Source organism: Ambystoma mexicanum, chromosome 6p (assembly GCF_040938575.1).
Source record: "Ambystoma mexicanum isolate Mex_15411 chromosome 6p, UKY_AmexF1_1, whole genome shotgun sequence".
Lineage (NCBI taxonomy): Eukaryota > Metazoa > Chordata > Amphibia > Caudata > Ambystomatidae > Ambystoma > Ambystoma mexicanum.
The window spans coordinates 783,898,450-783,917,827 of NC_090935.1; the positions used below are offsets into that span (position 1 = coordinate 783,898,450).

The window sequence follows — 19,378 nt, forward strand, 5'->3', positions numbered from 1 at the left end:
CCCTCCTCCTCTGAGCGTGGCTCCTCTCTGGACTGGATAGCACCAAAACACCCCTGCAGGGCTGGATGCTAATGAAGGCCTCCACGTCACGCCGACGAAAGCCGGAGACCCACGTCACACCCACCACTTGGACGGGCTTCGATCTATTAGGTATTCCCGAGGGGGGTGGGAGGGGGTTGATATGCTAAAAAAAGCAGCGGGCTTAGAATCTACACGGTGTTGCTCTTCACGGAGCCGGCCGGCCTCGTCAAGGAAGGCGCCCTGCTTCCTGAAAAATGCATGCTCCTTCCATCTGCAGCGGCGCCACTCAACCGTTCTGGCTTTTAAGCCATAACTCACATACGTAAAGTGCATGTTTGCACTGCGACGGTAAACAGTGCGCCCTGCATTAACCCGCTCCGCTCTCCAGTGTTCTTGGAGCCTGATCCGTCTAATGATCTCTCCCGGGCTATTAATGTCCGCCTGACAGGCCGCTCTCTGCCCCGCAGCCACATCCTGCCTTTTCCGCCGTAACTCATTTAATCGGAAACGTACATGTGTGCCTTTGCTGCCAGTTATCTCATATTTACAAGCCCAGGGATCGCATGTCGTCCAAATCTCTCCATCTGAATAAAAATGCTCGAACTCCCGGGCAGCCACCACAGGTGGCGTGCCTGTTTGAGCCTGTTGGGGGGGGCGGAGGGAGTTGGTTGTATGCAGTATGGTCGTCCGCACATATTGTTAACGAAATATCCAAACGCGACAAATGGCTATGTATATACTATTTTTTCGTCTCTAATGGCCAGTGATGAATGGCTTTTGCAAACGCGCAGCCGAGGATATCACGTGACATATCTTGGAAATATGTGTATTTTATAACTTGCCACATGGCAAGTGAATATCCTTCTGCACTGTGTGACTGTGGCCGTTTTGCAGTGAGTGCAAGTGGTCCAGATTCCGATGTATTCTGGATGCAAGACAGGAACGCGCCGGTTCAGCACCTGGGGTCTGGACAGCGCACCGTGGCTTCATTGCGGGAGAGCCGTCGGGCTGAGCGCTGAAAAGCTACAGCAATAAGTCATTCCATGGAGCCGTGCCCCAGATCAGGCGCACTTGTTAGATGTGTGTATAGGCTAATCGAAACGAGGGAATGGCCCAGGGGTCTTTTCACCCCTGGTTCTTATTTCCGTGTACAATGAATCGCTAGAGCTAATGGCTTGCCATTGCACGAACTCCAGAAATCCCTTTTGCCAATCGGGAAGTGAATTGGTTGTGGAATTTGGCTCCAGGTGTATGTTATGCTATGTCATGTTAAAGGATATTTATACCAAGCGCTATCACCGCCGGAGTGGTCCCTGGCTCTCTGGCAAATCTGAAAAGCCAGAGGGTACAGTGACTTGTTAGGACTGAGCAGGAAAAAAATCGCAAGAGAGCTGTGATGTGCTGTTGGCAGCTTCAGTTCGGTTTACACCGTTCGCTGAGCGTAGGTGAGATTTTTTGGTGGGTTGTTGTCATGTGCTGTTGTGCGAGGCTATGTGAGGTTGCTTTCGTTGTTGCGGTGTAGTGAAGGGCGTGCGGTTTGTGGTGCTGTGTAGGTGTGGTTGTGTTGTGTTTAGTGTGAGAGGTGTAAGCAGAGGGGTGAGTTTTTTAGGGATCCTAGTGATGGGCAGGGATATCACTTTGCGTTGGATCATGCCGCAATGAAAGGAGCTGTGCAGTGGAAGCAGTCGCCTGAAAACAAACATCCTTTTACATCCATAATAATAATGCATATTGCCATTAATATGTCTTTGTCGGACCTGGAAACGGCCTGCTAGAACGCAAGCATGTTTCTAACCAAATTTGGCGACACCCAGCTGCAATGGTATCATAGGCAGATGACTTAATTTGATTGGATCGCACAGCAGTTGGTTTACAGCATGCTTTGGAATCTTTCGAACATTACGCTAGAAAAAAAACACTTAACAATGAACGCTTGGAAACTAAAGTTATGGGATGTTCAAATAAAAAACTCCCCAGGAGCTCATTTTCTTGGAGCTCGTAATTTGATGGCGCAGAGCTGTTATGTGAAAACGTCATTGCAAACAACTCACCACCACCACATTTTCGAAATGTGCATGGCGGAGTGCAAAAAGGAGGACAACAGGACTCTTGCCCTCTGTTAGGGAGAATTCTCCAAAATGGCAAATTTCCCTTACCTACTGAGTCCCTCAGCAGCTTTACTGGATTTTTAGGATTTATTTTTTTCACCTGGTGAGAGTGTGAGCCTTTTTTCCCACTCTTACATGTGTTTAACATTTTTGTGTTCAAAGACTGTGGAGCCTCACCTACTCCATAGGCATCATCTTTTTACTATGGGCCTCATTACAACCCTGGCGTTGGACCATGGTGCTATTAGCACCATGGCCCATGACGGATTCCGCCATGGTGGATGGCGGATTTACCGCCCCATTCCAAGTTTGGCGGGGCGGTAATTCCCCATTCACCATGGCCCCTTCCCCATTCCCATTTTTGGCCCATAGGGCTCAATGGGAATGGGGAAGGCGCTAATTACGGCACCGTACATTACGGTGCCGTAATTAGCACCAAGGTCACTTAGCGGGTTGGACTTTAACGCCTGCAAAAAGCAGGCGTTAAAGTGTGAATCGGGCGTTAAGGGTTTAACGGCACCGCAGCCTTTTACGGCGCCGTTAACCCCTTAACGCCAGGGTTGTAATGAGGCCCTATATGTTACACGGCACCTTCAGTGCAGTGACACAGGGTTGTCTTTTTACACTTCCCCACTCAGAACCCATTTTCTGGGACTGACTACTGTCTCCCAGAACATGTAAAGTTGCCAGTGACTTTATTAGTCTCTTTAAAACCACTGACCCAGTACAAACTATCTTACGTAGAGTACTGGAAAGGGTTAATAGTTATCCCTTTTTGCCTGTCTCCAATGGAACATTGTTTCGTTCCCTTTTCTTGAAGATTTGGCTGGTGGCAGTGGTATCTACCCTATTTTTCCTACCGAGGTTATTTTAAATAGCCTTGGTATTGTTTTAGGCTACCTTAGTAGCCTCGAACTTAAATCCGCTGGACCACATTTACTTTTATTTGGTTCCAGTTTGGTTTATTCCCCATTTCTTTTTGTAAAGGTCTTTCTTGTGTTTTACTCTGCGCGCCAAACCAGGTTTGGTCCCTTTGTTCGCAGACCTTTGGCAGGCTTCTGCACTGAAGCCCTCCTTAGGCACCTCAAAGTCTTGGTAGGCAGGATGTGATTGAGGGGTTTTAGGAACCCTGCCATGGGTTCCCTTGGTAACCCAAGTCGCACTCCTGTTTGATTGACTGTGTGACTGTCCCGCCAGGACAGCCACCCTGCTGTGTGATTGACAGCCAGGCTGTGTGAATGGGAGAAAACTGCATAAAAAGCAGGTCTCTGGTACTGAGAAGGCAGAGTCGCCACTGGATCGAAAGAATCGAAGAGAAGCTGACAGAAGAGGACCTCTACCATGACTGAACCTCCCGGTGAAGCCCTGCTACGGGTCAGAATCTCCAAACTTCGACGAAAGGGAAGATATGCAAGGAATCTTCTCCCCTTGAGCTGGTGGGAACAACCAATTCGCCAAACTGCAAGCCAGGCCTCCCTCCTCTGCTCAAATATTCTGTGCACAGCTATAGTGAACCGGATAGCCAGGACAGACCCTGCTTGGGTTTTAAGGAGTGCACCTTTTATTTGTCGTTTTGCTCCGCTGCTGGTTTCATCCCTGGGCAGTGCAGGACCCTCAAGTCTTTCTCCTTCTTGTCAGTCTGACAGTCGCTTCAGGAACCATGAGCCTGCAGGACCTGCCAAGAACTTTTGCCTCAGCTGCAGCATTCTTCTGCTCTAAAGGTACTGTGCTAACCCGGTTGTTCGTTTCGTCCAACCGCTGTGAAAGTGTTTGAAATCTATCGCCAATCCCAGGGCTTGTCCTTCTCTATTCTTTAAAGTAACTTTTCGTCCGACCAACTTCGTTCTGAACTCTTGGCAAAGACTTAACCGAGAACTACCCTGAACTGTGTGATCCTCTGCAAAGACTTTGGTCCACTGACTTTGGCCCAGGCACCTTGATATGATATCCTCACTGTAGTTCCTTTTTCTAGATTGCCCTGCTGACTTACTTGTTGGTGCTGCTCAACTTTTGTCTAACTTTGTCTTTCCCTCCCTTTTAAATTACTGGAGTGCCATTTTGGTCACGCTTCATTTTGAGCTCAACTTGTCCAAAATCGATTGGGTGTGGTGTAGTGTATTAAGATTGTGATTTTTCAACTGCTTGATAATAGTGAAATGTTTTAGAACTGATGTGTAAATAAATATATATTCTTTTACTCAGAAACCTTGAGTCAGTGTTTGTTTGAATCATAGTAATTGTTGTCCTTTGTATAACTATTGATCCTGCTCACTTTACTCTTGAGATAAGTCTGGCTGCTCAGCCATCGCTACCACTCTACTGTGTAGTACAGGCTTGTACCAAAGGTGAACTTGTACTGTCACTTGTAGTCTTAATTGTGTGTGGTGTACTCAAAGGGTACTGCATATAATTCTGCCTAACACCCTCCTCTTGCACTCCAGCATGCAAATTAAGTAAATGCTGACAGCAGACAGCATTTACAATGGATCCTTACGGGGTCTGCCTGCTTTTTGCTGGGGCATAAAGCAGCAGGACCCCAAACAGATCGCCAGCATTTGCACCTGCATGAAAACGCACGCAGGTGCATATGCTGGAGGATTTGTATGGCAAAGTGGAAGGGGGGGAGGCGGAAATGCAAGTTACATTTCACCCCTCCCCTGTGCTCTACAAATCATCATAGACTTGGGAGGATAGCTCAAAGGCAACATACTCGCCTTGGAAACCAGATGACAAAGAGCAACATGGGTTCTATCCCCGGGTCTGCGCTTAAAAACCACTGGGTTTTAAGCGTGTTATAAATGTCATATCATATCATATCGTTGGAAATGAGCTGTGATGTAAGATAAATGCATACCAGCCTTATGCAAGGCTTCTACACATTTATCATACGTTACAGCTCATTGAAAATGATTACCTCAGTCATTTTAGAACTCAATGGTGGATAGATAATAGACCGCTAGAGTCGTCGATCAATTTAAATATTTGTGCCTTGAGGTACACGCGCGATCATCAGAGTAAATAAAGCAAAAGGGCAGAGGGCCTATATATGAGGCATTGATAAAAAATATTTTGCATACTCGCTAGTACCTATCATCATCTTACATAAAAATGAATACCCGGAGTTACATATGGCCTAAAAGCCCTCACCTCAAATATTAAAAAGACATTAGCTAGGATAAAAGGACATTTCTGGCAGACAACATTAGGGTTGCCCCAGAAGTACCTAAATGCTTCTTTTGCAGATTGAATTTAACCTGCTGTCATTGTGTACCCTGGTTAAGATAGGATCTGCTGGTTGTTATTTAAAGATATTTAACACACAAAAAGGAGATGTAAACCATATTCTAAAGACTCTAAACAGTTGGGCATCTATAAAGAGACAAATGATTTTTTTAAAGGTTTAGAATTGCCTTTAGAGGTACATTTATCCTATATGAAAATATAAGATAAACTATGCAATCGATAGAATAATTGGCTAATGGTGCAAAATTATATGAAGATTTCGGACCACTATGTATTTCCTTCACGCATCGGACATATATTAAGACATATTAGAGTTTTTCCTAACAAACCATTACAACACATTTTGATAAATTATAGAATTAATGCACTGGATACGTTAGAGGTCTTTGGTCTTAGAATAGGATTAGATAGTCACCAATGACACTGGCGTTTTTGTAAATTAACAGATGTGATGCAAACTTTAACAAATTTATATTTATATGGTCCTGCATTGATTCAAGAATGAATATGGTACTTTAGAAACTTTGTGTGCACAATGCTAAATGTTACAAATATGTTTGGTTAATATGTTTATAGGGGCAACGTTTAGAGCGATCATTAGCTCTATCAAGATTTTGGCTGACAACTCTGATTACATTGAATGTGGTTGCAATATCTCTCTATGCTTCTACTCTTGCTTCTATTATCTCCTCTTTTGGGTTATCTCATCACTTTTATGCTGATGACACCAAACTCTTTCTGTCTTTCTGCTCTTTCACTCTTATCATTCACTGAAATCCGTCAGCCTGTCTCTCAGTTATTGAAGCATAGATGTCCAATCATTTACAGGTATTTAATGCTTCTAAATCCGAAGTTTTCTTCTTTCCAGCCTCTACTATTCCCTCTCCTTCCCCTCCCTCTTCTTTTCTGTTTCCACCTACACTTCCCCCTGTTTTCCTCACAGCTCGTAAACTTGGTTTCTATCTTGACTCTGAATGATCTTTCTCTCATCCTATCAGTATTTCTTGTCGTTCGTGCCGCTTTCATCTGTTTAATATTCGTAAGGTCAGGTTCTTTCTTACTTTCTGTGCCACTAAACTTCTAATTTTCTCGCTTATTTTCTCAAGGTTGTTTTATTGTTCCACATTACTCTTTGGTTTTCCTTTTTCTCGTCTAACCACCCATAAGTCTATTTTGAACTATTCAGTTTGTCTTCTCTATTCTCTCCCTCCATGTGACTCAATTTCTGCCTCAGTATCATCTCTAGGATTGCTCTTTTTTCACTCATGACTCAAATTCAATTTCCTTTGTATGGCTTTTAAATCTCTTCACGGCCTTGCATCTATCTATCCTGCTTCTCTTATGTCTTTCTATGCACCTCCTCGATCTCTTCATTCACAATCTCTCAGTTTATTATCAGTTTCTTGCCCGCCCAGTGCGCAATCACGTTGTCGTTCTTTTTAACTGATTGCCCTTCTTAATTGGAATTCTTTCCCTCTTTCTTTTCATTCTATTGATTCTTATCCTGCTTTCCGTTCTGCTCTGAAAAACTTTTAACGACAATCTTATACAAATATAATGGTGTGAAGTAAAGGACAAATAGATAGACATTATGAGAGTACACCTACATTTCCCACTTTTATGTGAATTTAATTTTGCTACGCTATATTTTTATAATGTACTAAACGTATGATGGCTGAAACTGTATTGGATATTTTCCAAATGCATTGACTTTTGTAAAAAGGCATATGATTTGATTGTAACCGAAACACACAAAATAAAATAAAAAGTTATATAAGTTACTTTGCATCGGGTCATGTTATGATGATAGGAGCTCCGTATCGGAAGCGGTCACCTGAAAACAAATATTGATTTACATTCAATAAATGAATGCACATTTTATGCTTGATAGGTAATCTTTTTCAGTTTTGCCTGTTAGGTGGTGCATGCGTCTCCAAATTAGCCAAACAAATGCTGCATGTTGTCTCAGGCAGACACGAGGAAGCATGTAGTATTTTAACTCCCAGTATTCCCTTGCTGGGAATGTCTCAGTGGTCCGAGCAATGTGGTGTGATACAGTCTGCAGGCTCACGTTCCACACTCTAGAGAAGAGCAGCTTGGAGAGCGGAAGATGCCACAGCTGTAAACCATTAAAGAAATAATAGTACCTTTCGGGCTCAATCGCCTCTCATTTTGGGCGAGGTCACAGTACGTTTCGGCGACTGGTCACCTGCAGGGAGAACCAGCATGGTGAGGAAGGACCCACAGCACAGCCAATGTTCACGCTCACAACAATTCAGCCTTTAATGATAAGGTAGGAGCTGTAGCGCAGTAGTGACAAGTTGATAAACTACACCAATACAATATTAAAAAAGGCTGCTGTAATTGGCTCATAAGTCTCATGTCTACCTGCATGCAGCGCCTTGAAACAGTTGAACCGTGCACTAGAGGAAAGCACCTTATTTCGTGCATTGCAATCAAAAGAAACAGAGAAAGTACTTCAAAAATGGGAACTGTTGCCTAGGTAACCTAATGAAAACATTGTAACGTTGCCTAAACAAATGTTAAGAAAATACACACAACTGAGTTATTAGTGAAATCCAATGCACATAAAACAAAAGGAGGACAATTCAGATGAATTACTAAGGAACAGAGATTGAACAAACAATGCCATCAATTACAGTCCACCCTCTGGCAAAAAATGTACATAACCAAGGACAACCTTCCATTCGATGGATTGAATGGAAGTAATATTGTAGAAAGTATCTTGAAGTATTAGGGCATGATGGGTTGACAGCTGTGAAGAAGAAATCAGTATTGTTACACACACTAGGTCTAGAATGTCAGCTTAAGTATAGAGACCTATCAGCATTGAACATTCCAGATGCAGTAGATTTAGATGAACATCAACATTTATCAAACTATTGGATTTGTAATAAGATCCAGAAATGAAGGTGGGAATAAATAGATTAAACTTCAATTCGAGAATTCAAAGACCAGAAGAAATATAGAGGAGTTAGTCTTAGTACTCAAATCGTTAGCCCTTCCATGAAGATTTGGAACAGACATTACCACAGAATAATTAATTACAGATCAAATTAGAATACACACAAACAACTCTAATATACAGGAAAGACTGTGGATTTGTGGAACCCGAAACTAGCAGAAGCAAAGTAATTGCAAAGAAAATAGAACACACACAAATGGTTTTCAAAGAAATCAGGACCAAGAAGAAAGAAGCAAATCAGGAAAAAAATGGAAACATAAAGAATGAGGAAGAAAGAACAGGAACACAAATCGGTCTGATCAAAAAATGACAACAAAACAAAGACACTGAGACATGGAAAGAAAGTAAAAATAATGATGAAATTGAACTGAACAGGAACACATATCATAGGTGTGGTAGAATTGGTCTCTTTGCCACTCAAAACACTGCCCTGAACTAACCCAGAAATGTGCCATTTGCAACATGAAGGGCAATTATGCTGTGGTGTGTAGAAACAAGAGGAAAATTGCAGTGGTGATGGGTGAGAGTATCTCAGAAGATGAGAGATTAATGATAGTTACAACATTTTAAAATGAAAGTGTCCAAGTGTCATGATCATATTAGGGAGCAAGAAAGTAAAAATGATGGTGAACAATTGCTCCTCATGTACGATAATAACCTTGAATAAATGGGAAGTACTACAAGCATGAGGACTGTTCACAGTCGGACATAAGAAACCCCGGTGGGTTTAAAGGATCTTGCATCAATGTTTTGGGATTGTTTGATCAATTATTGAAGTCAAAGGCAGAACTGCAGAAATAGAAATATACATGGCAAGGAATGGAATTGAGATTCATGGATGGATAGATCTGGCAACACTTAAAATAAAATATAATGGGATCCCTGCAAAGAATCAGACTGGTATTGAGTATTCAAAATGAGAAAGACTTGGAACAAAAGGCATTCCCAGACATTTTTAAAATAGGCATAGCATGTTTCAAGGGCTATCCTCACACAATTATCCTGAAGCCTGAAGGGGCATGTGCACAAAATTATCCTGAAGCCTGGAGCAAAACTGTCAAATCAAAAATCGAGAAAATAATGTTGGCACTCCGAGAAAGGGTGGAAGCAGAGTTGGACAGACTGAAGAAAGAGGAAGTGATATAAATTATTGAATCATCAGAATGGATAATAGTAACTGACATTAAGACAACTGGGAAGCTGAGATTGTGCGTGGACCTGAGTGATCTGAATAGTTATATGTTAGTAGATAAATATCCCATAGCTATTATTTGAGATAGATTAAGCTGTTTGTGAGGGACTGATCTGTTTACAATATTAGACTTATAAGTGGCAAATCATCAGGTTATGTTGACATAGGAATGCAAAGAACTTACAGCATTCATAAAGCCATTTGCATTATACTGATACTGCAGGATACCACTTCGGCTTGCATTTGCAGCAGTGGTGTTTAAAAGAATCGTGGCATATGTTTTGAAGGGGATCTCTGCGGCGATGCTATACAAAGACAACATTCTAATTCATAGAAAAGGGGAAGATGAACATGACAACAGGTTAAATACAGTTTTAAACAAGTTAAGACACAAAGGGTTGAAGATTGAAACAAATATATGTAATTTGAGGAATGACGAAGTTGACTATTAAGGACATGTTTCAAGTGGCAAAGGGTATAGGCCCACACATGATGTGATGATGGCTATCAAGAAGGCTTCTATGCATTGAATAAGGATGAAGTTAGGCCATTCTTGGACTGGCTGAATATTATAACACATTTTTAAAGAATTTTGCAAGTGTCACTTAGCCAACAAGAAAGTTATTGAAAAAGGAAGTTGGATTTGAGTGGCATAATGAATGTGAAGAAGCTAGGAAGGAAATGAAGGAAGGGATAGGCAATGTATCTAATCGAGGAAGCTTTGAAGAAGGCAAAGCCATCAAATTGACTGCGGATGCCATTGTCAGAGGGTTAGGGGCAGTTATCTCACAGGTGACTGATAGTGTAGAAAGAATAGTATGCCATGCATCCACGGTGATTACAGAGACAGAAGCAACATATTCAGTTATAGAAAAGGAGGTAATAGCATTTGTATTGGGTATTAATTACTTCTGCAAATATCTGTGGGGCAGTCCATTTGTGATATGTACAGATCACAAACCGCTGGTTGAATTATTGACAATCAAGGGAATGAGCAAGGCTACCCCTCATTTGGCAAGAATACATTTTAAGTTGCAAGAATATGATTCCCAAGTAAGATATTTACCTGGCATGATGATCATTTTGGCTGAATTTCTATCAAGGAAAAAATGGTGGCTTTATTACAGTAATCAATATCACAAGATGAATGGGATAGAGAGATCAGTATAGTGATTGAGATAGGTATGGGGTAGAGAGACAAGGTCGGACACATTATTAGGACAGAAAATAGGGTAAACTAGTGTAGCTTGTCCCAGAAAAGTAAATTTGGACACACCATTAATTCCATTTTGGGTATTTAAAGAAGAAATATTATTGGAACAAGAGTATTGGTACGTGGACAAAAGTTGATACCTCCGGTGATATTGAGAGATAATTATTTAATAATGTTGTCTCATGAAGGGCATCTGGGAATTACAGTGACTAAACCTAAGATTCGGGAAAAGTATTGTTGACCAGGGGTTGACTTACAGCTAGAAAGGAGGGTATGTGGTTGCTGGCCTTGTGAAAAATCAGATAAAAGTTGCAAGGTGAGGAAACAATGAGTCACACAGATTGAACCTCCTGAAGAAGCATGGAGGCAAGTAGGAATGGACATATTAGGCCTGTATCATATTTTAAAATCAAATGAATGTAAGGTCTTATTGGTGATGGTTGATTATTTTTCTACATCGGAAATCGCTGTCTGCGGTGTCCGTGCCTCAATATATCTGCCATTTGGACTGTTGGTGACTCTGCATGTTGTCTAAATGTGTGTGTTTGTAGTGTGTGGATGAGTTGGTGACTTGACGCCAAATGAGAACACCTATCTCTTCCCGCCCTCAACAAGGGCAAATACTGATGCCCACAGTGTAGCAAGGGCACTAAGAGAGGGAATCAACAATTATTTAAAAACAATGACTCAAAGCATGTCTTTTGTTTCTCAACAGGTCAAGCGTCAACAGGAGGGGTCAAATGTAAACAAATAGGACGATTTGTCTATAAATTTGGAAAATGCATTAAATACACTACAAGTTTATATAGGGGACGAAGTGTTAGTACACAAATTTGTATGCACCTGGAGTACCCCTCGATTTGAAGGCACACACGAGGTGGAGTTAAAAGGAAGAAGGGCATGGATCCACCTGCATGATATCAAGCCTTATAAAAGTAAAGCAACATTGACCTCTCCTGAACCCGTCCCTAGCGAAGCAAGTATTCACAGTGAAGCAAGTCCCCACAGTGAAGCAAGAGAAGAACAACAAAGAATGACCAGAAGATCGATGGTCAAGAACTTGGGTAAAGAGAGCAAAACACTTTTAGATTAGGATAGATTTATGGATTAATTAATCTGCAGTAATCATGAAACATCTTCTCTAGACTGAAATAGAGAAAACTATGAAATAATCAAAGAGGAAAAGAATATTTGAGCTTATATGTTGCCAATCACCCACCCATTCTTACTTGCTATTTTCTCTTGTATACTTCAATCTTATCCAGCTTTAATACCAAGAACTACAAACATTGTGACATTTTTCAGAGATCTAAAGAATGGCATCATCATTTTAAGAATTGTTTTGGCAATCATTTTGCAGTTTTTGTTATAAATGTATGACTTCAAGTAAAATGATAAGAACTAATATGTATTTATTTATTTAAATACTTAATAACATGCCAGATCACCCAGAGGCCTCAAAGCGCACATAAAGGACAAACAAAGACACATCACAAGATAGTGGAAACAGCGTCAATCAAAGGAACAGCTGAAACTAAGGGGACCTAAAGAGAAAAGCTTTCAACTTCTTTTTGAAGTCTACCAGAGATGTGACCTTTTTCCAATCCAAAGGGATGGAGTTCCAGGTCACTTGAGCCAAGAAATCAAATGTCTTCACAAATTTGGCTAAGCGAAATCTGGTTTGGATGAGTTTAGCCTGGTTGAGAGAACTAAGCGAGTGCTTGATGCATTCGGAGCTGTAGACGGGCGTTGCAAGGGTCAGACACTTAAAAGTGAGGGTCAAGATCTTAAAGGAAACGCGGTGCCTAACAGGCAGCCAGTTCAGGGATCGTCTGGCTTCGGTATTAGACTGCTGTCTGGAAATGCCTACAGAGTCATCTCTTGTTTCAGGGCGGACTGTTAACCATGTAATTAGTGTGAACAAATCATGTACAACTGCTTGCGATGGTGTAGGCTCTGTAGAAGTTCATGCTAAAGGTAGCAAAGACTGTAAAGACATGCTTGATAACAGAGTGGTCATTATAAGTGAACAAATGGAAAAGCGTACTAAGAAACCCATAAATAGATCTTCATTGCTTGACATATGTCAAAACAAATAAAGATACCTGCCCTGCGAATACTAAAATCTTGTGATTTTGACTTTGTCGAACCATTGAAACACCAGTTTGGAGCGATTTCACTTGTCCACTGTCCATTACCAGCAACAGCTGCACTTATCCATGCCCATGAGGAATCTCTGAACTTCCTGGGATATGAACTGGATATTGTCATTCCTGTGGCTCCCACTTCCCATCCCTGTGAACATTGTGGTACATCTAAAGCTAAGGCTTTGCCGTCACTGCTTGTGCAACCGGAAAGCTCAGCGATAAATCAAGCGGGGTGGAAGCAGCTTAAATAATTGCTGAGCCAATTGGAATTATCCCAGCCGTGAGAGATAAAGATTGCATTGTGGAACATTCATCTTTTAAGATTGGGTGGTTCTCTTGATAAACTTGTTAAATTCCCTGTATTTGTACTACCGGAAACTTGGCTCTTGAAAGACTTTATGTTGACACCAACTGTATATTTGAAAGACAGGCTAAAAAGGGGGTGAAGGCCCGTCCCTTTGGAGGCCTACTAATTGGAATCTGTCATGATTTTCATGCCAGTGAACTCCCTCTCACCCCTGACAATGACTACGGTCTAGTTGTGCAAATTAAAGCAAAAGGAGAAAGAGTTACCCCCAATATGCTCATCATTAACATCTATGATCCTCCTAGTAAAGAATGAATTAATTAAATCCATGACACACTTGATTAAATACTAACTAATTGGTTGATGATTGAGGCGAAGGATGTTGTTATGATAGGTGGGGACTTTAATGCTGAATGTGGGGTATCGACAATGAAGGGGTCATTTGATAATATAACCAAAACAAATTTAATGATTAAATATAAGAGCAATGCCAGAGGTAGAGCCTGGACCAACTTTATGAAAGATTGGGAGATGTGGTCCATGAATGGTAGGACTGTCTGAGATACTCCCGGAAAGTGTATCTGGAGTATTGGTGATAGATCTGCCACCCTGAATTGTATATGTGGGAATATGTCCGCCCTTGCCTACATATGTGATTTTGAGGTTACTGTACTCCCAAATAGTGATCATTCCCTTGTTTCAGTAAAAATCAATTTGTTGCTTAATGATCCCATTATACATGGACCAATAAATATTGGCGTATCTAACTGTGGAACAAAAATTAAATGGAATGAAATAAAAATCAAGAAGTTGAAGAAAAGAATCCTCAAATTCATAGGCAATTTGATACGTGATTGCACATATCTAAATTGCAATGAAATTGAGTCCCTGATTAGACAATGGTTTATGGAAGTTGCCTCTGCTCGTGGTATTCCCATTATTGCTACAGGAAAAATTACCAAAGATTCCTATGATAGGGAGGTTGTGGCTGGGAGGTGAGTTCATTGCTGTGAACTCTGGAGGTTAAAAAAACTTCCCATTACATGAGATGAATATATTACTCGAAGAAAACGTATGAACAACATATATAGAAGATGGAGCATACAGCACCGTCTTGGAAAAATGAACATCAAGTCGCAAATGTTAATAGGAACCCTACAAAAAGGTGATAGCAGATATGGAGAGTACAGAATAAAGTTAGAGGTAATAGCCTCCCTCAACCCCTGAATGCGATAGGTGAATTGAGTTGGAGTGAATATATCACGGAAAACATGCATGATGGACAGATTGAGGAAATTAATGTCTGTACCACAGAGGCTTGGCCGTTGAAGTTCAGTAGAGGTGACATCTCTAACATCATAAGCAAGCTTAAAAATTCTAGAGCACCAGGACCCAACGGTCTCGGCTCTGTTGTTGTTAAACAAGACTAGATACTCTGGTCCCTTATCCTTATGATTCTATTTAAAAAGGTGTGCAATGAGAAAAATGTATACCCGAATCTTGGACTACATCTATACAGATCCCAGTGTTTAAGGCGGGTTTTAGAACTAACCCAAAAATTATGGAACACTCTCTTTACTTGACACACTAGTAAGATATTTGCAGCCATAGTTTTGAACCTTCTGCAAACCTGGGCTGATGATAATCAAATACTTCACGCTTTTCAGTCTGGTTTTCGGCTGGGTCTAGTACTATGTATAACATCAGACTTTTAGACGCCATCATTACCAGTGCCAAACAGTGACCTAATCCCTCTACATATGTCACTTTTGTTGACTTTAGCTGTGCGTTCGATAGGGTGAATCGAAACAAGTTATGGCAGATTTTGCGCTCTCTCTCAAGTGCCCTACCTGGTTGATAAAGATACTAATTAAACTGCATCAAAACCACACAGCTTGATAGTGATGGCCATCTATCTAGCCAAATAAAAATGAACACAGGTGTCAAACAGGGTTGCCTCCTGGCGGCACTCCTCTTCAATCTGTATATTGCCGATTTGCTTAGACGATTAGAAGGACAATGCCATAGTCCAGAAAGATTCACAACTACCAAGGTCACAGCATTACTCTATGCGGATGACATTGTGATAGTTGATCACACAATAATAGACATGAAAGCAATATTTGAAGCATTGGGGAGTTTCTCAGCTGAACATGACATCACTATCAACCTTAAAAAGATAAAAATCTGTGTTAATTACATCCAGGAAGGTTCATAGGCCTGCTATGGAATTAAGTAAGCTGGGGAACAATAGAATACACCAAATGTTACAGGTTTCTTGGAGTACACATGGATTGTAGATCTGTCTATTCATCTCTAATTGACAGTAAAACAAAACGAGCCAGACAAATTACATTACTTGTGCGAAACTATGTCTCCCAATATGCTGGTTACACTCTGAAGGGAATTATGTTGTTATACCCCCAGGGTTTTATTCCTGTCCCAGCCTATGGACTTGAAGTCCTCACGATTGAAAATCTATTATGGCTGGACAAGATTGAGGGCTTTTTTTGGTGGACCATCTTGAATCTTCCTCCATCGTGTCCCATAAAATACATAAGAGTGGAGTTCGCTTTAATGTCCCTAAAAGCCATAATACAGTGCCACCGAGATCTATTACCTTTGAAGGCATTATGCCATCCAGTTAGTCAAATGCTCAGAATTATTGGGAAAAATGGCATTGACCTTACAACAACAAATATCCAAGCCAAGAAATATGATGTACCATTTAAGAACTCTTATGCTGCCCTCAATTGGTCTCTGGAACAATCAGCCTGTGGTAGATATAAGGCCATTAAAAGGGCCTTTAAACACAAATCACAGATGAGAGATTGGGAAGATAATTTTGCAATCTGATTAAACTTCGAAACTATATGTATTTGGAGGGCATTGTTTACAAGTATTGTTGTCCCCAGATGTATCTAGTTAGATGTCTGTGTCCTGATGTCCACAGATTTCGTTTATTAATGCGGCTTAACCAATTGTCAGTTAGAGCTACACACGGAACCCAATGGAAATTGGCATCCAATCAACGTATGTGTCGTATATGTGCAATTTTGAGAGTAATTTGGAAACTGTGAGGCACATATTAACTGGGTGTTCCGAACTTGAATCACTGTAATAGGTGTAGGAATAGTGGTTTTTTCCATCACTTTGATTCTGTTACCACCATTCATTTTTGGAAATTATATTTAAATACATCATCTGAAAAGCTGATTATTGCATTATACCAGGTATGGATTGTGGCCTTATCAATGTGTTGATGGTTTTCAATTTTTTTGCTTTATGAATTGCCGTTGATGGTGAAAGATATATGCCTACACCTTAAGAAAATGTTAGTAGATGTCTAAGCTGCCATTTGGGTAAATGCTGTAAACTTTGGAATGAGATGATAAAGTCATAGCTAATTGTTTTGCGTAGGGTTGACTGAACAAAAAAGGTAATTTTGTATGTTTTATGAATGTTTTTGTTGATGAATTGATATTGTTGATGTTTGATTATTTGGAAAATGTTGTACTGTTGTAGAAGTTCTTTTGAATTAAAAACAATAAATAAATAAATAAATAAATAAATATTATACCTGACACCCAGGTCTTCAAGCATCATGAGGAGAGGAAGAATGTAGTAATATATTAAACATAAAGTGGTGACAATGAAAATGTTCGAAGAGGTGAGAACTGTAGCCCCAGAAAAGATATGTACCAAATGTAAGATAATTGTTGGAATGTTTTGTGGTATTTTCATGTTGACAGTTCTCCTTATAACATTGGCATTCACAGATACTAAAAGCATTGAAAAAACTGAAAAGAAGACGTCCCAACCAAGCACCCCATTACGTTCTGATATTAAAAAAACCTTTTCCTGAGTAAAGAGAGATGCTGGGGTAGATAATGAATGTATTAACTCATACTTAGATAAATCAGCTCATTAGGCAAATAACACATGGTATCAGCACATGAAAGAGGTGGGAGAGAGGACATCAGAAGAAAGTTGCTATGTCTGTTCCTTAATGCTGTATGCCATGAAAGTGGCAAGAACATTTATTGCAAGAGAAATGTCCCCACACGATACAAAATGTCTCAGTCATCTAGCAACCTGCACTATGAGAGGCCAAATTGAAGGGAAGTGGGCAACTTAAAGATGGCAACTGAGACAGACTTTTCCATATGAAGATACATATGTAAAGACTAAAAGGAAGGAGAGTGGATTAGGGTGGGCAAACAAAAAAAACATGTATCCATCCCAATTTGGAGAGAAGATACAAGTTGTTGATATGAAGAGAATGAATTGCTCAGACATGGCTGAACAATCAGAAGAGCCAGGATGTTGGGAAAGGACATAGCTGTTGGTGTATGGGCGCGTAGCAACCAACACTGGATGGGAAGATGTCCTAATAGCATGACCTGTGCACCTATTGAAGAAAGAAGCAATATGCAAGGTGCAGAAGGTGAATGATGAATGCCTAGAATCATGGGCCACGCATGCAAAACTACTAACTTGGGTTGAGAACGAAGCAGGACCAGTGCATACATTTCAAGTGAAGAATGCAACAACCTGCTTCAAGAACGACGGCAAGGTCAATGTTGGAAAGAACAAAGGATGTGGAGAAACAATTGAAGTTCCACGAATTAATAGAGGAACTGCAGTCCTGATGGATCGATATTGGGCTTGTGGATCCAGAGCCTACATGCAGTTGCCTAAGGATTGGGGGGGAGTGTGCTCCATAGTAAATGTACATGTCCCAGCACTAGTGATTCCCAAAATGACATCAATATTGAAGAGTTCCCAAAAATGAATGCATATAACAAAATTACGAGATCACTTCATCTTCATTTTAAAGAGAGAGAATTACTTCTCATCAAAACCAATAGAGGATTATGACAACATTCCAGATGAGTACAAACTATTCAACAAGACTGCCATGACAATGACATCTATATTCACACCAGGACTTCAAGTTGCAGTGAATGCCAAGTGGATCCATATTACAAGATGGGAGCTGTTGCAGACGATCAATGCAACAATAAAAGGATTCAATGCAATAAAGGAAGAGTTGAGAGCCATCATGCTGACTACTCTCCAGAACAGGTATGTTCTGGATTAGATAACAGCAATGGAAGGAAGAGTGTATGCCAAGGTCAGACATTCTTGCTGTACATTTACACCTTCTCATGATGGAGAAAATGTGACTCTGAAAAGGAAATAATGATGCTGGTGACTTTGCATACACAGATGGAAGATGAAGCTGATAAAAAAGCAGGAGACCACTGGTTTTCAGCATTGATTGGATCAATTCCATCTTGGTTGGCAAATGCTTTTAAACTACTTGGAGAAATATTACTATTAGTAATCTTGGGATTCTGTCTCATAAGGATCATCTTGGGACAATGCCAGAAAACAGCCAAGAAAGCTATTAAACGAAAATAATGATTGACATTAACAAGCACACTGGAGAACAGATGCAAACAGAAGAAGATACCCAAGAAAATATAAAGAAGAGTTCTCTTGCACCTCCAGGAACAAAGTTCTATTATTCCCAGTATCGGAAAAAATATGTGGGACGATGGATATTTTGTACACCATCAGGAGATTGTCATTTGATGACCTGTAGTGTGGATGAACACACAAAGAATGCTGGCCACCTGAGGGTGGTGATAAAAATGTGAGTTCCAAAGAAAAGAAAATATGACAAGATGATTGGAGAAGATGTAGCAGAATTGCAGAAGAGGAGGCGCAGAGTCTGGTTGAGGGAGGAACATAGATGCATAAGTGGACACATTATCCTTAGACATCAAACACATTATTGGAAAGACAGATGAGAAGCCACAATTGGGAACCCTTGCACAAGTTTATGCGACATATCCATACCACGTAGACTGTATGAAAGATGATATGCACTTAGGCAGCTATTCAGAAGATATCCACACGTTGAAACAGTGGCGGAAAGCTACCAGGAAGGATGTCTCTTGCTGAGTAATTGCCCATTCCATGGACCTGGTAAAAATTAATTACCGGTGGCAGCCGTGCCCTTAATAAGGGCACGGCTACTGCCAGGGTCCTAAGGAGGCCCTATGTGTTTGTTGTGTGGTGAGCAGAGGAAAATGTGTGTGGATTAGTCCCACACATTTTCTGAGATTGATTTCCCATCATTCATTTTCATT

At 40.7% G+C, this 19,378-nt stretch overlaps 1 long non-coding RNA gene across 1 annotated transcript; it reads left to right on the forward strand.

Annotated features, from left to right (window-relative positions):
* Positions 1-66: 66 nt before the first annotated feature.
* Positions 67-16,801, forward strand: LOC138511775 (uncharacterized). The gene is made up of 2 exons (XR_011280679.1): positions 67-150; positions 11,479-16,801. It is a non-coding gene; the product is annotated as an uncharacterized lncRNA (long non-coding RNA).
* Positions 16,802-19,378: the final 2,577 nt, after the last annotated feature.